Source organism: Lepidochelys olivacea (genome assembly GCF_965140295.1).
Source record: "Lepidochelys olivacea isolate rLepOli2 genome assembly, chromosome: 7".
Taxonomy (NCBI): domain Eukaryota; kingdom Metazoa; phylum Chordata; order Testudines; family Cheloniidae; genus Lepidochelys; species Lepidochelys olivacea.
This window is the reverse complement of record NC_140417.1, coordinates 111,640,889-111,657,010: the sequence shown is the minus strand read 5'-3', so window position 1 is coordinate 111,657,010 and position 16,122 is coordinate 111,640,889. Positions and strand designations below refer to the sequence as shown.

Here is a 16,122-nt window from a genome sequence, read left to right as displayed (position 1 = left end):
AAGCACTCTGCAGACTTCGGTAGACATCACCACATTGATTTATACTCACACAGTTCACATTATCTTTGCAACCATGAGCACCTGGGAGTAATTTAAAAAATTTAAAACTTTGATTTGGGAGTGCAAGAAAGCAGACACTCAGGAGAAGTGCTTGCTCACCCTTTATTTATTCATTCTAGTGTATAACATGAAAGTAACAGAAAAAATAGCAGCAAATTCTGCAGTCTTCATTCCTTATCTAGGCAAATTTTCTGTTGACTCTGGGCTAGAACCTGCTATCTTACTCCTCATGTGGAGTAGTCCTGTTAACCTCAGAGAGGATGTTTGTGTAAATTCACCAAAATATGTTCCTTAAACATTTATTTTGTCTGAGTAAGCTCTACAAGATTTGATCCTATATGTATCATCATTGGACTTACTGTTTATTCTCCTGTTTAAAAGCATTAAAATCTTAAACTATATTCATTACTGTGTTTGTGTGTAATTTCTCCCTAATATAGCAACATTAGTATAGTTACAACAAATGACTTTCAGGTCTGGTTAAGACTAAAAGCAGCAATTTATTGCCTCATATACTACTCGCAACCACGTCATCAGTTAATTAACCGTCATGGAATCTAATTAATTAGACAACATAGACTCTAATCATTCTGGAATTTGATCTATTATGTTCAGCTGGAATACCCTCTGTTCACAATGCACCCCCTAAAGCTTAGATAAAGACAATGAGAATTCCTGCTTCTACTCTTATCTTGCCAGATGATCTAAAATAGAGTGAGAATGTTGTAGAATAATTTCATTACAGATTTTCTGTATCAGTGACTTCTGCAATACAGTGGATGTTTTTCAGGCTTTGAAAAAGGTTGTAGCTTGTTTCACTGTTTTTTAAACACCATTTTAACCTATTGGCCAAATACGTCGCTGTCAAAAATCTTATTGCCACCATATGAAACAAGATATTTCAATGTTATAAATTATTACAACTGGATTATATAAGGAAACACCTATCCACTCCAGAGAAACCATTTTTTGTTTGAACTTCTGTATCAGCCGAGATCCTTGGATTTCAATTCTTCCCAACCAGCAGATGGAGACATACCTAAATCTTTTGAAGATGTGCCTTGCAAATAATTTTCTGTCCAGCTCTCAAGGCTTGTCTACACTTACAGTGCTCCAGAGACACAGCTGTACTGTTCAGTGAAGACACTACCTACACTGATGAATTTCTTCTGTCAGCATAGTCAGTACTCCACCTCCCCGAGAGGCGGTAGCTATGTTGAGAGGAGAAGCCCTTCTGTCAACATAGCGTTGTCTACACTGGGAGTTAGGTAAGTATAACTACATCACTCGCAGTGTGCATTTTCCACACCCCTGAGCGACATAGTTATATTGACATAAGTGTGTAGTGTAGACCAGGTCCCAGGATGCAACTGTCTGTGCCTTCAGCAGGTGGATAAGCAACAGACTTTGCAGGCAGACTGAATAGAAGGGGAGGATGAAAGCATGCCTCTAAGGCCTAGAAGAGATTTCTCCTCATTACTGCATGCAGCTGCATCAACTGCTTATAGGCCCTTGGGGTCATGCACACCGTAGAGTCCAGCAAGGGACTCAGGGCCTGGTCCAAGACAATCAGCGGTGTGGGTGAGGGGTGGAATCAGACACTCTTCAGAACAGGAACGGTCTCATTTTGCCTTGTACACTGCTGAGCACACTGTCTGTCGTTAAAAAGATGACAATAATTATAATCCAGCAAGTCAAACTCATTATTAATAATGTTATACTGCTGAAGTGATACCACTTGTGCATCACATGCAGTAGTTCCTACTCTAAAATATTTATTTCATGTGGCAAACTATCAGTTGAGCTCTAAAGCCTTTTAAAAATGATTTTTAATGGTTTGATCTACAAAAGAATTACCCAGCCTATAAAGTCAGACTGTGTATGGTAATAGAATGAAAGTACCAATGGGAGACACGCTGATGAATTGGTTTGCTTGATCATTAAAACCTATCTAGCATAATTGTTTTAGCTGATCTTATTTAAATCATTCCATGAAGCTGCCAAGAGAGTTCAGGGCCAGGTTGATCTTCTATTCACATCATGAAAAGATCAGGCAGATAAAATCCAATCAGTTACCTGAGGATGCTTGCATTTCCATGTAATTATTCCCTGTTTAAAGCTTCTATCTGGAGGAAAGAAATCTGTTCCCCTTATGACCTCTTCAGAGCCTCATGTCAACATATTTCAGCAACAACAGATTCTGCTGACTCCATACCAAAATGAAAATAAAATCTAAAACATGGGGAAAAAATGGAAATTCAGTAAGGGCATGAACCATTGCTGACTCAAGACAGTGGGAGTATTCCCACTAACTTCAGCGGGAATTGGATCAGGCCCTCAGTGTTCAGTCCTGGCCTATACTGCACAGGAGGTTATCTCCCCACAAAGCAGTTTGGCACCACCTTTCCATAGCATTCCAGACAGTGAGTGGACTGGCTAATGCACACTACATCCCCAAGGGCCATATTGAGCCCCACCAGAGAGCTAGTGCATACGCTGCAGTCTATGGCAAGTGTCAGACTTAGGCTGCCCCAAACTCCATATTGGAGAAACAGCAAATACTACCCTACCCCCCAGCAAAAACGATCTGTCCTGGCTAGAAAGATTCCTGTGGCAGAGGATGCTCCCAGCTGTGCCCAGCTTCCCTTTTCTTCTCTCCACGTAACATGATTTAACCCTACACGTCTGCTTTGTTACGTTCATTTACAAAATACCTTACTTTGAAAATACTAACAGAAAGGGGCTTTTTTTTTTTATTTACACAGCAGAAATGGAGGAGAAATTGTTATACTGAAAAGCAATAGTAAATAATCAAATGACTTTCCAGACCAATGCACACATGAAATAGCTATCAACAGAGGAAAGCAAGCTGCCCACTATGTTGGAACGGTATATATGTAGGGATTTTCAAATTCACCTGGGACATGCAGTTAAATTTAAAGAGAAAACAGTTGAAGTAATGTCAAGGTTCTGTTTTGAACCCACAAATGGAAAGAAAATTCAATTAAAGGCTAGCACTCTGTCTTAACTCAGTCCATTGTGTTTAGTTTGTCCAAGGTTTTCAGCTTAAAACACGGTGACTAGATTTTTATATGCAGCAACTTTACAAAAAGCTAACTATATTAAACTAGGCTGTAGCTGTATGACCTATTGTAAAGATTCTCTGTGGGACCTGGGGCCAAGACAATATGCTTCCTTGAACTCTCCACACACGAATCATACATGCTCTTTATGCTCTAATATATGCTACAAGATGTAATTGCAAGAAGATAAATAGTCTTTCATTCTGTCCCTGTCTTAAGAAAAAAAAGCAACAATATTGATGTTGATCTGTATTTTGCTAAGTAAAAATACATAAATTAAAACCAACCTGACTCATCGCCTAGAAAACTGTTTGCATGGTCACCGCTTCTCCTTCACGTTGGTGATGGATCTTGGACAAACCTGTTCAGCAACAAGCTCCTGTGTACTGTAAACACCCGGAAAGCACACAGCATGTTTTTCAGTGCTCATCAGATAAACCACCACATGCACCTTCCATTTCAGTTAAAGGAGTTAGGTATATGTCTGGAAGAGGAACTAACTCCAGCTGATGTTAACTAAGGTCACATGCACAAGCCTAGGTATTGGTACTGCAAGTGAAGAAATCAGACAACATGCAGCTGGTTATGATGATTCAAACAAGTGGCCACCACTGTATTTAATTGAACATTTAATGGAGAAGAATCCATTCCTATTACTTTGCAGCTAACCAGTTCAATGCCATGTTTATCAACTGGCCAGAAAGGCCCAAATCTATTGTGGAAGGCTAAACCTCTATTCAGGATGCTGGAACAATGAATATTACAGTAATATTGAGCAGTCGGCTTCCGTGTCTTTGATTTCAATGTCCTCCAGGACTTTGAGCTCTACTTAAGTATTCCCACGTCCACAACACAAGCAAAAATACTTTTCCAACATAGTCCAGTTGAAAGGAAAAAGTCTCCTCTGCAAATTGCACCGTGGCTCTCTCTTGCCTAACCTGCATCTGTTCTGCATGCTGGACTATTATTAATTTCAATGAAATTAACGTTGGATATTCACTAGAGACCCACTGTGTAAATCAGAGATTTCTTTTTAATGTATCTGGATAAAACAACTCCTGAAATATTGAGATATTGCAGTTACCTCTTCACGTTAACAACAATAGCAACATCTCTTTTGCCAACACTGTAGTACAGTCCTGATAAAACGAATATATGAACCCTTGGCTATCCTCATTTATTATTATCTTGCTGCTTAAGGATAGTACTCCTTATTGGAAGGGAGCATTTCATAGGGTACTAGAACTGAATTACTTTCAGGAGCAGAATGTTGGTGCTTCACTCCATAGACTTTGCTGCCATAAGAGACATTGGCCCTGCAAATCCATTTGGGTTATGGGTTTCAATTTTCCACTGTTTTACAGGTACAACTTTGTTACATACAATAGAGTGGTACTTGTTTTTCTGAGAGTTGAATTTGGCAGACTTGCCTTTTGGATGGGAGAGGGAATTCAAGGGACTTTTTTTTAAAAAAGAGTAAAGATATGAAACTCAACATTCTATCTAATTCCAATTACATTCTTCCTACCTAACATTAAAAATACCATTGCTGTTGTATATTAGGGAATGCGATTATCAACACAGGATATAGCTTTTTTAATAATTTCTGGTCCAAAATTGTGTGGTATTGCTTTGTGCTGTTAAATAGTTTATCCCAGAGCTGGATGCATTTCAGTAGTGTACACAGCGATTCCTACATGCAGTGAAGTTTGGATTATTCAAACAGTGCAAGGGACATGAAATACATTTTCTTCAGTGGAAGAGTTTCTAATGGAAATCTTTAAGAAAATTGTGAAACTGGATCATATTTTGAATAAGGAAGTTTAGGATCATCTGGATTTTATTCTAATATTTTATGCATTCAGTATCTTTTGGGATTATTATTTATTAAATAGCACTATTGTGCCTTGTGCTTTCAAGACACAGGGCCAGATTCTCAGCTAATGCAGATAAGTGTAGCTCCACTGAACTCAAAACACCAATGATTTATACTAACTCAGGATGGTCCACAAAGTAAGAAATGCCCCAATGAGTTTTCAATCTAATTTATATAGATAACACATGTCAGGATGAGAGAGAGAGAGAGAGAAAGAAAGAAAGAATTCCAGCAGGAGGCAGAGGGATGAGTGTTGACAAAAGAATGGGAAGGTTTTATTTTGATTTCTGAAAGTAATATTGGGTTGCAGTTATTTGTGTGGTCTCAAAATGAGAGGTTGTATAAATGCAAGATAATTATTCATGACTGTGATAGCCTTTAAACTGTACAGCATCCAGGGTGCCTTGGCAGAGGTATTTAATAAGTGCAGGTATTATTAACTATATCTAACTGTGGTTTCTAAGGCATATCTATTAAAGATAGATCAGTAAAAGATTTTTTTTCTGGACACATCTGCATTCATTCCTCTCTCCTGTTTTTAGATTTAGACTGTGCAGTGCCTGGTTTCTGGAGCCCATTTTGTTTCTGCACCAATACCCAAGGTTTATTTGGAGGGCTGCTAATGACCTCCCAGAGATAAACGAAATTGCCGATTTAGTCAAGCCCATTCTTGACCTTGACACGAGACAGGCCAGGCAAAGGGAAGAGCTCAAAATAGAGCGAGTAAAAGAAAGGGAGATCAAACAAGAGCTCAGGTCTGGCCAAGACCCCCCCACATTCAGCTAACACCTGGCTGAGTTGGAAAACATGACCGGCACAACCTTCCCGTTGGAGCCGATTGAAGCTGTCAACTCCCAGCTTGTCACCCGCTGTATCAAGAGGCCCCCAGGCTCACACAAGAGCCCTAATTAGGCAGAAATGGCACTTCTGCAACTGACCCGCCAAGACCTTTGGCAAAGCATTTAACATCGTTAGTTAACATTTTTATTTTAAAAAGTGTGAATGTAAATGAACAGCCAGTGCATTTCAATAGGGTTTGTCGGTGGCATCCTCTCCCCTCCACCACACCCACCCACGCTTTTTTGCATGAATAGTTCTCTTGTTTTCTCCAAAGGGGGCTGGGGATGTAGGGAAGAGTTTCTCCAAGGGAACTAGATACATTCAAAGCATAAACAAGCCCTGAAATGATGAGACAATCTCTTACCTTTCCGGGTGAGGATGGGGTGGGGGGGTTTACAAACAGAACTAAACACAACCAGCCTAGCTGTGACACACCAAAAGCAGTGTCCCAAGCTGGCATAAACATAAAAACAGAGAAAAAACAAATAGGTGCATGTGTGTTCATATGTCTGCATCTTTATGTATTTGTTCTTTTCAGTTGTGTGTGCGCGCACACTGACTGGGGCCCCAATTCTTAATTGGAACGTCTAGGTGCCCTAGCAATACAAATGACGCATATATACAAGTCATATGTATAACGAGTAGGTACATGGGATTCAATTTAAAATTTTATAGCTAGCCTGTAACATTGCATCTTCTTGCCATTTACCCAGAATCATCCTTTCCCCTCGCCTCCTTATTGTTACAATTATTACCTGTGTATGTAAAACAAGTTTGGGAATCTTATTTTTATATTACAATAGGGCCTAGAGTCCCCAGTCAGAACCCATTGTACTAAGCACAACTTTATTGAGCAAAGTTACCAAAGTGCAAAAGTGTTTGCAGCATCAGGCCTAATCCTCTTAGATTCTTAAGACTATAGGTTCTACTGTAATATACAAAAATAATAAGAGATTCCCAGACTTATTTATAGAAACAGAGAGTATGGAAACATATACTTACTACATGTATACACACACACACCCCTTAGCTCTTTTTATCCATAGATCACTTTATAAAGAAGGTATTTCACACATACATTCAATATTTTTAGGCCCCCCCAAGCCACTCTGGAAATATATACTAAATAATTTACATGTCTATTTCTTTAAAAAAATAAAATAATGCAACTCTGGAAATTCTTCTCTGTAGGTAGACCCAGCCAGCCTTGTTTGGTCTGTGCTTTGTAATCACGGTAAATCAAACAGGTAGCTTATTCTGACTAGTGTTCGAAATGCTCATAATTGATAAGAAGCTGAAGGAGGAAAAATTCCTACCTGCCTTCCCAGATTAGGAGTGTAAAGGGAGACGAAGTGCTGCAAGACCTACTTACTGACAATAATCAGTGGGTAGGACAACTTGCCCATCATAATGGAACAGTTAGTGCTTTTAAGCTAAATACCTCAGCATATTAAGCAAACAGAAGAAAAGCACGTTAAGAGATGTCAGAAACCTGAACTGTACAGTGCTTAGAAAGTCATTAGTGCTAAGGTGCCCATGTTTGACCTCCTTTTCCCTCACATGCCCATTCCCAGTCTAGCTGTTCAGTGTGGCTTCTTCTCTCCAGCTGGGAGCTCACTGAAAAGCTCTTGCTCCCCACCTACCTTTGTCACATTTTCTGCAGGTGCCTCCCACTGTGGCCACAATGAGCTCTGGAAGGGAGGATTCAGAGCTGTCAACAACTACAGGAGGCAACTTCACACAGTATTGTCTTAAAGGACTAGCCTCATTGTGTGCATCCTTGGACATGGCAGCACGGACACCAGCTAATGAAATGAGACCCTTTTTCTCTGTGTGTATCCCTCTGTTTCTCTTGCCTTTGTGTAATGATTTAACTTGATCGCTTTGGTCCCTTTTCGGGGGAGATTGCACCAGTGATCAGATAAAGTAATTGCCTGTAAAACACAGCTCTGAAACAACTATTACGTCTTTGGCTGAAAATGTCACCGCAATTGAAAAGCTCTTAGCACAGTTCAAGAATAAGGTTGCAAAAGAGAAGCAACTGATGCATATAGATGCATCTATGTCTATATGTAATAAGTTTACTGTGCACCCAGCTCCCTTGGTGTGTCATTTTGCTTTCTGAGGGCCACCTTCGACAAATTAGCAGTTTGCATGGGAATAAAAGGAGTTAATCATCACACACACAAATCCAGATATGGAAATATTCTTCTCAGTTACTTTAGTCCTACATGTGATTCGCTCCCACAGACATGAATCCTGGGAGGAGAATATTATACAGCTATAAATACCTAGTGCATTTATATTTTCTCCATGTTTCCTGGTCCACTGCTTAAACACCACCACACTCACAAAAGGGCTAATCTGAATGCATAGCCTTAGAAGGTTGTCTCTGTGTAGGTGGTGAGAGGGGAGGGTCTGGAGTGGGGTAGGAGGACAGGGGATTATTTGGATACTGCAGTTACAAACTGCGATGAGTTTTATGCCCTCCAAACCTGTCACTTGGCGGCAGCAGTGACACATAAAATGTTCAAATCAGAGCAAATCCACATTTTGTGAAGCTTTGCGCAATAGTTTTAATAATGACCACTTCCAAAAGAATGCTATGGCAGAGAGCAGGTTATTTAAATAAAATAGAACTCTTGTTTCTTAACTAATTAGAGTAAAATCATGAAATAGCTCGCTTCCAATATTTTATTCATCTCCCTGTCTCCCAACAGGTGACAGCATGAATTTCTGCTAAGAGTTTTTGCTAAGAGTCATATTTTGCATTGATGTAATACCACACAATTTTAAGGGCACTCCCACTGGAGAAACATAATTTTGTATCACTAGTTTATTAACAAACCTATAATCTATAATAAAAGATGAGCATATTATATATATAGCCCATAGAGATCTTGCAGGAAGAGGAGACTTGAGCAGTAAGTGGGCTTTTTGATATTATCTTTACCATCATTACTTGCAGCTAAATTTAAACAGGAGAAAGCAAGCACTTGTGTTTTAGTTTATTCAAAATATGATTGAACAAAGTTGAATGTCCCCTTCAAAAAGCAACTTTTTCCAACTTTGTATATTCCAATAATTAATTTTCTATTACATATACATAATGATTTATCATATTCATGAGTATTACAGCTGTCCCAAACTCATGCTTGTAAAACTTTAAAAACTTTTATACCACACCAAACTACCATATATTCCCCATTTAATGAATGACTGTTTGAAGCTACTCAGACAATTAGAATGTTAGAATAAATTCTTTGGAAATTTATCAGAAGGCAGAGTGCAGGTGAGGCTGCCAGAAGTACAATGCAATTTACTATATGGTCCCACAATTTGTCATATGGCTAGTGTCATATGTAAGTACTAATTGTAGTGTTTAGTAAGGCACTCAAGAAGTCAGGTGAGTTGATGACGCTCAGACTTCTAGAAACATCCTGGAACTGATCCTGCAGACCATTACATCAGTTTTATTCTAGAGTAACTCTATTGACTTTAGTGGAAAGCCCCATAACCCACAGTGTATACTCAAAGACTTATTGTAGCCATTAGTAGTCACTAAATCATATCTATCCTCACACTGTTCCTATTGTTTTATAAAGGATAGTAACACAATTGGTGCCCTGGCGCCTTAATTGGTTAATTTTCTAAGTACATCACAAAACTCATCTTTTTGCATGGCTTTAGCAAAGATGTGGATTTCTTAGTGGTGGGATTGTAGACAATAAAAAGATATAGCAGGAGCCTTGGTTTTTTTCCTCCAATGGGAAGTCTGCTGACAAAACAAATTGTGGGCCTGTGTATTGGAAAAACTGAACTATTGTTTATGATGTTTTGTTAAGTAATTGGAGCTGCCTGGAGATGAGGATAAATTGTAGTAAATCCCCAGATAAATCCTAGGAAATAAATATAGTGCATATACCCTCTATTACATATATAATACATAACAGACTTTAGATATCACAGCTACATCTGGTCCTTCAGTAAGATGAATGATGTTAAGACATTGTACTGGTAGCCTTGCCATTCATTGGATGATTTAATACACCATTGTTTCTTTGCAGTGGCGAGATAAAGAGGATTCGGTAGAAGAGGGGTGGAGAATACAGTTCCCTCATACATAATTCTGTCTGCTGATTCCCAGAACAAACAACTGATTTCAGTCTTGTGTCTGGAAAGAAGACAGACAGAAGAACCGGGAAGACTGGCTCTGGACCCCTTGATATAAGTGTAACACATCCTGAGTGGAGGTGGCAACTGCTACTTTTTCCTGTCCTTAAGCAATATGGCCTTTGAGTGAATTCTCATGACTGGCTGAGCGGGTGCAAGAGCAGTTTAAACACCATTTTATGGCAACCCCTGAAATTATTATTTACAGGGAGGAAACACCAAAGAAAAAGCCCAGCCACCTTCTATGGAACAAAAGCACAACAAATCTGAAAGCAGCTAGGGAATATAACTTGTTCGTCTGGCCTTTACTTTCATCTCATTATAGGCAATACTCTGAGGGGACCCAAATAAGAATTACAAAACAGAGAAACCAATATAATGTGAAGAATTTAATTCAGAGCTATGCTACTTTTTAAAAAAAAAAGTATTTTACTTCAAGAAGGTACAAATTAATTTTGAGTTAAATCTTTAAGAAACTAATTTATAGATCATCTGAAGAAGTGCCAGGTTTGCCTTTATATTTAAAATTAAATAGCAATACTTGGCACTTCTATGCAAATGTAAATAGCATAAGAAATTTGTTTACAGTTGCTTTCCAATTGTTGCAATATACCAGTTTTATCTTTTGTAAATTTTTTAAAGGAATGGGTGATAGTACATTAACTGGTGGCATCATCACTTTAACATAATGGTTTGACTCTATCTTGGTAAATACGATTGTGTATATTTATTACTTATCTCAGTCCGGTCATGAAAAGTCAACAGTATACACGTCCTCTCTCCTTGCTGTTTAAAGTAGTGTGGGTAATTCTTATGACAGATGTTTGGATACTTTAAGTACAGGGTAATTGTTTTCTGGCTGAAGCTGTGTGCGCGATTAGTTTGCTCCACATACACACAACAGAACACTGACCAAATGTACTGTATCACTACAGGAAGAGAGTTTTCTGTCAGAACATATTTTGCATCATTCTGAAGTTTTTTCACTCTGGTTTTCTGTTGATATTCATAATAAATGAGAACTAGAAAGTTGAAGTACCGTCTCTAGTTTAAATAGTTACTTTGCTGTGGCAGTGCAGATCACTGTAAGTACTATTATTATATTTCCCATTTCGACAGCTTTTCAAAGTGCTGCATATGGTTGTTCTTAAAACAATACATAAGCACTGACAGCTGAAAATGTAAAGCTTGCATTCTTTTCTCAGACAAAATCTTGACTATACTCTTTGGATCAGATTCTGATCTCTGTTACACTGAAATCAACGGTCACTCTAGATTTATACCACTGTAACTTCCATCATTATCTAGCCCAAGGACAGAAAGATCAGGTCGTTATGAAAATGTGTTCTGAGATTACACGTATCAATGTCTTTACCATTCTAGGAATCTAAAGCATTAGATTAATAATCAGTAGAATTTTTTTCTGCAAGTTGCCATATTACATATTTTGTGGTCACTCACCTGGTGCGGTTTTCAGTCACTGTGTAGCACTGAAGAATATGCTGTAAAAATCACATTACTCTGCAGTTACAGGGTTTTACTTTTCCTAAAATCCACAGAAGCAAGTAAAAATTACAACATCTATCCATATATCTGATTCTTGAGTTCTGGTTGTTGTCAGTGTTTTAATCAGGAAATGAGAGACGGCACCTGCCAACTGAGTCATCTTGTTACTCCCTCCCCACCTCAATGAAATTATATATGAAAGAGGCAGAGGGATGACTGTCAGCCACTGCTAGGGACTCAGAAATTAGGAAACTTTAAAGTTAAAGTTGCAAATGCAACCTTAATTCTGTCCCCTTGTGCAATAAAAGTAATCACACAATTCCACATATTTCTCAAATAATATCAAACTATTTTTTCTAAAATCTTATATACACATCTTGTAATACTCACACTGCTAATTTCACTGTTGTGGCATTCCAGTATATCTTTGATTTCAAGCCATCTTCTAAGAGATGATGTGGATATGGAAATCCCACTGACTTCAACAGAAATTGAACATGCTCAGCACCACTCAAGATTTGGCTATCAGATAATTTACACATTAATACGGTCTTTAAATAAATGTTATCAGTACCTAAGAACGATGCATTGAAAATACATTTTTTTTGCAGACAGATCTGCCTTTGAACAGTCATTTGTGTTAGTAGCTCAGTCAATTAAGAAATATAGACGTAATTGCATTTATTGAGTACATTATTTCAATTTATGTAGGAATGTAACTATTTTTGTGTCATGTGATTTGCCCTCAAAGTTTCTTATTAAGAAGGCAGAGTTAAAAATCAGGCACACAGCATTAACGTTGGCATTTCCTGACTTTTGACTGCTTACCAATGCAACCTGACCATTCACTTAAAGCCTTTTGTGTGGAATTTCCTAGATTTTTAAAAAGGGGTTAAATGACATTTACCATTTACATTTACCATTTTTAAAAAGGGGTTAAATGACATTTACTGTGAGGTTTCACTTAATAAGGGTTATCAAGTACAGGACATGATTAAAGGCAACTGTGGAAGCAATGGGTACATAATTCAGGACTTCTTCGCTCCAAGACTTGTACAGCATTTCCCAAGGCTAAGGGAAGCTATTTACATCTGGCTTATAACAGGTCATGAGTAGGATCACATTATAGTACTGTAATATTAATTTAATATCTTGTCTGAAAATTATATTCATGTTATGTGACAATTATTAGTAGTGAAAAGAGGTTAAGTGAACATTGAGATAAATGGGTATTGCAGAAATCTGAATTAGTGGAATGGAGAAAATAGAAAATAGTAAAGTAGAAAATATTTTAACTTTATGATCTTATGGGCTTATCCCAAAGTGATAGTCAAATCTTTGCTCCAGATAGTGCCATAGTGTTTGTGACATCCACTTTGAACTACAATCTAGTTGTGTGTCAAGTAGGATAGACCATCATTCACAGCATCAGAGCTTAGGAAAGAAGGTTAAAAGTTCAAGACATGCCCCAAGTGATTAAGGTTGTAAAAGTCAGAGATGTACCCTGGGAAACAGTGTGATTTCGGAAGAAAACATGATTACTCATTTTGTCTCAAAAAAACCTATATTTATGTAAGAGAAAAATAATATGAAATAATTCTGTGTAAAAACAACAATATTAAATTATCTTCATTTTGAATTCCATAATCCAGAAGTTTCAGTTCTCTGGAGGAAAAAAAGGAATAAACACTGTTTTCCCATCAGTGATTTCCAAAAGCTGAACACTCAGCTAATAATTTTTCTTTATCATTATATTAACTTTAAAACAGACTTGTAGTTAACTGTAATTTAAAATTAGTTATTTTCAATACATAAAGGATAGTTACTTATAACTATTTTATGAGTCACTGGCTCACCTGTAGTGACTGTCTCTCAATGTTCAGTCACATTGGTCAGCAGTTCAAAAGCTTACAATGGACATAACTGGCATATAAGTCTCCTTCACTAAAGTTATGCTTAGTTCAATGACAAGCCACTGGGGTCAACAGAGTTCACTTAAGTGTAGGGAAGAATATTTCCTCTCCACTGCTTGAATTGCTATATGAAATTGTGTGTCACACCAGAGATCGGTAAGGATAATCATTGTGGTACATTCTGGTCCTAAAATCTACACATGTTGGACCTATCTCCATGTAATTAATTAGAACCATATGCTTGTAGAAGTGAAAAATTTGCTGAATATATCAGAGTCTGGACTCCATTTCAAAAGTGCTCTAAAAAAGGATGAGCTGTCTCTAAGCCATTCTTTTCCCCCCAGTAAAAATCTCATTAGTTCAGGGGAGGCCAGCTCACCCAACGCTTCCATTTACAAACTCAAATATATGTTCCTATGTTTCTACTCAATGGCTCTCTCACATTAGTTGTGGGTTTTTGTGGGGATTTTTGTTCTGTTTTTTAATTTTTGTTAATCTATGCTCTTTGAATAGGTTGCAAGCTTATAAAGCTATCTTGCTCTTATTTTTGAAATAGTAACATCTTATTGCTACTTTGGTATCAAGCATAACTGATTAATAAAGATATACATTTCTGTTTATTTTCTTATCTTATTATGCTTGAAATAAGAAATTTCACAAGGATCTTTAATATATAGGCTTTGTGTACACTCACAAGTGCACTATCTCAACAGACAATAACATTGCCAAGAGAGGCATGGTTTATTGTGTCAATGATCCTTGAACTAAGAAGCAGTTAAGTAGGCCTTGACATGATCCTTCATAAATAGCCCCTTCATAACTTGTGTACAAACGAATCTTGTAAATAGGCCTTGAAAGCATAAACTGAAACTACTCCTTACTATATCAATAACCTGTATATTAAGGAAAATTATATACATCTAAATCTACACATTAGAATCTGCAAACAGATTAGAGAAATTTGAGGCCAGTTTTCTGAAAGCTTAGAAGCTACTCATGGTATGGGGACTTAAACAATTTGGTGGAATATTTCATTTTGGATTCCAGGGCTTTGGAGCAGTTCAAAATTAGGGTTTAAAATACTCATTTGATTTCCAGCTACTTTTATTAAAACATCCTTTGGAGAATGAGAATGTTAAATGAAAGGCTACTAACTCTCATATTTTAGTCCTAAAACCATCTTCTGAAAGATCTGAGCTAATGCTGCCTTGGCCAGAGCCTAACATACCCACAGGGAAGTGTCCTTGAGCTTGTGAAAGTAAATAGGACTAAAGCCACAACTTGAAATAGTCAAAGTTGTGGATAATTATAGGGGACAATGACCACTCATATGAGTAATATTGAAACTAAAGGAGAAACATGGAACGGATGCGTCTGAACCACTATCCTAAACCCAAATATCCCCCAGACGTGGGAAAGTTTGGATGCAGATTTGAAGCCCAACCTAAATTTCATAGCTGGCCATGTACTGTAAATAAACGACTGAACTAAAACTCCAAGTCAGACTAACCTTAACTTTATGACTCAAGCCCATGCTTCCTAATAGACTACATGAAGCTGAGAGTGATGAGGAACACTGTACAAAAGTACTGAGGGATGCGATAAAGGTTGCCTTTGCTTATCAAACTAAAATATTGCAAGAGCAATACTGTACTTTAATTTGAGAGCACTTGGATTGCAAAACATAAAAAGCAGCCTCAATTTTGCATTTCTAAAAACATGGATTTATCACATACTCAGACTTGACTCCAAAAGACCACCCTATTAATGGAAAGTGAGCACAGTGTATCCCACTATGAACTCTGACAAGAACATGGATGGCAGGGAGACTATGATCTTAGTGGATTTAAGGAGCATAGCTCGTCTTAAATCATAGTGTGGCAAAAACAAATCTGTTATTCAGTGCTTACAGATCTATGTGAAATCTAGGTATTAGAGTGCCTCTATACTATGTTGATTGGAACCATATAACTACTTAAATCAGAAAGTGTGTTAATACCCCAAACAAGCAAACAAAGACCAATGATTCTCTGTCCATGATATGTGTATTTCCTGATATATGTCCTATAATAAAGGCAAAAAGGGATACACATTTTATTTGTTTCAGAGTAACAGCCATGTTAGTCTGCATTCGCAAAAAGAAAAGGAGTACTTGTGGCACCTTAGAGACTAACCAATGTATTTGAGCATAAGCTTGTAAGGAGAGTGATTACTTTAGATAAGCTATTGCCAGCAGGAGAGTGGGGTGGGGGAAGGTATTTTTTCATGCTTTGTGTGTATGAAAGATCTTCTACACTTTCCACAGTATGCATCCAATGAACTGAGCTGTAGCTCACGAAAGCTTATGCTCAAATAAATTGGTTAGTCTCTAAGGTGCCACAAGTACTCCTTTTCTTTTTGCGAATACAGACTAACATGGCTGTTACTCTGAAACCTATGATTTCACTATGATACAAATATATAAATACATCCTCTTTATCTGTATTAGGCATTTGGTAAAGATGTAAATGATGCAATCAATTTCTGAAATATAAAGAGAAAAATATTTTTAGTATTCTTCTGAAATTATGATATATATGAGGAAACCTGATGATCCTATTAGACTATTATTTAGACACTGAAGATGGTCTAAGAGAAATAAATTGCACAGCATCCCTTCACTGCTATACAT

At 37.5% G+C, this 16,122-nt stretch overlaps 1 long non-coding RNA gene across 1 annotated transcript; it reads right to left on the bottom strand.

The window, feature by feature from the left end:
• Positions 1-2,140: 2,140 nt before the first annotated feature.
• LOC311523446 lies at positions 2,141-12,018 on the bottom strand. Its single transcript, XR_014712338.1, has 4 exons — positions 11,929-12,018; positions 11,494-11,534; positions 3,431-3,529; positions 2,141-2,292 (listed from the first exon to the last, which is right to left on the bottom strand). It is a non-coding gene; the product is annotated as an uncharacterized lncRNA (long non-coding RNA).
• Positions 12,019-16,122: the final 4,104 nt, after the last annotated feature.